Below are 1838 nucleotides of genomic sequence, written 5' to 3'. Positions count from 1 at the left end.
GCCTGGCTGTGCGGGAAAGCCGCAGCCTCCATGCACCAGCGGGTCCTCCTTGGCAGGAGAACTGGGAAACGGCTGCCTCCGATTCCTAGAGCATGAATGAGCTGTGGGGAGAGAAGAGATGGGGACGTACTGCTCCGGGGAGAAGCCAACTTGGCTGTTGCTAATGGCATCTCCTGAAGCTGCCTCCTAAGTCAAGTCTTTCTCCCTGGGTAGGATTTGTGAATCCTGCTCACAGCAAAGGCCCCACCCCTAATACCATCACATAGGGGTCCGGGTTTCAATTTGGGGAGACACACACCTTCCGCCTACAGCAAGGCATAAGCAGGTTAGTGCCTGTGGCCTGGGCCCAAGCAGGTGCAGGGCCTCTATACCAGCACTGGGGACACTGAGGGCGGAGCTGCCTCCATGGTGTGATATAACATAGAAACATAAGCTACAGCCAGGAGGCTCTGGGACAGAGGGCAAGAAGTGGCCCTGCAATGGACACATTTGCTGGCCAAGCCTGGGTCGCAATGTGGGGAAGGGGAACGATACACACATCCTATATAATAGAACCCTAATATGCAAATTAACTGAATGGTGGAACAACCGACTGGTCGCTGTGACATGCACTGGCCACCAGGGGACAGACGCTCAACACAGGAGCTGCCCCCTGGTGATCAGTGAGCTCCCACAGGGGAGTGGGCCTAAGTCAGCAGGCGGACATACCCCGAGGGGTCTCAGGCTGCGAGAGGGCACAGGCCAGGCTGAGGGACCCCACCCCTCCCACCCCTCCAGTGCACGAATGTCGTGCACCAGGCCTCTAGTTTGTAATAAAAAGCAAGAACCTGAACATTGCCCTCAGCAAACCTGCCCTGGCCCAGGAGGTCCAGACTTGGCCTGTGCCAGTCAGAGGACTGACCAGAGACACTCCCTGGGTGTCTCTGTGGACCCTGTGAGATGCCAGCCAGAAAGTGTGTTCACTCCTTGATGGCAAATAAATGTCTAGGAAGGGGTTTCAGAGACAGAAATCCTATCCAGGTTTTCCAAGGGGACTACTTACCTTTCCTCAGAGCTGCTACGAAAGCAACCTGGCCTCCCATAGTGGAGGCACAAAGCCTACACCACAGAGGAGGGCTCCGTGAGAGTGGGCACATCAGCCTACGTGCTGAGCCTCACTCCTGCGTGGCCAAGTCGAGGGCGGAGGGGGTGAGATTGCTGGAAGTAAGGAAGCAGTGACAGGCACATGCGGTTAGGATCCCTCGATGTGCAGACACTGTCATCGTCACAGTCCATGTTGCCTCTTAGATAAACGCACTGGTGGAGGAGGCTGCCATCAGCCGTGTGATGGGAACCTCACAGCGGGAGCCTGTTCTCCGTGAACCTGAGGAAGCCATCAGCGGGTCATGGGGGAATTCACCACCATCTGTCCACTCGCGGAAGGACAGCCCAGCTGGATCCGCTCCGCGGAGCAGATGGGCAAGAGGGAAGTGCTTGCTGAACCCAGGCTGCACCCTGAGGGTGGAAACATGGCTGCCTGCTGCCCTGTTCTTCCCACACGGGACCCTCGCCCTCCGTCCTCTTCCCAGTGAGCACCAGGGTGGGATTCTGCCCAAGGGACATGCCCATGTTCAGGGGTCCTCAGGCCGGTCCTGTGAAAATAGAGGCTCCTGCAAGGGATCCGCTCTTGGTCCTCCAGAATCCCAGTGGGACCACAGCAGCGTCGTCCACCTGTCATTCCCTCCTCCAGGCCCGCTGGACCCTGGGGAGGGATCCTGACAGTGGCTCACTGTGTCGGAAAGCCCGGGCCAACTCCGCACAGTGTCCAAAACGTCTGGGACTCTGCAGGGCCTCAGTTT

This window comes from Myotis davidii, unplaced genomic scaffold (assembly GCF_000327345.1).
Source record: "Myotis davidii unplaced genomic scaffold, ASM32734v1 scaffold148, whole genome shotgun sequence".
Classification (NCBI taxonomy): Eukaryota; Metazoa; Chordata; class Mammalia; order Chiroptera; family Vespertilionidae; genus Myotis; species Myotis davidii.
This window is presented reverse-complemented; position numbering follows the sequence as displayed.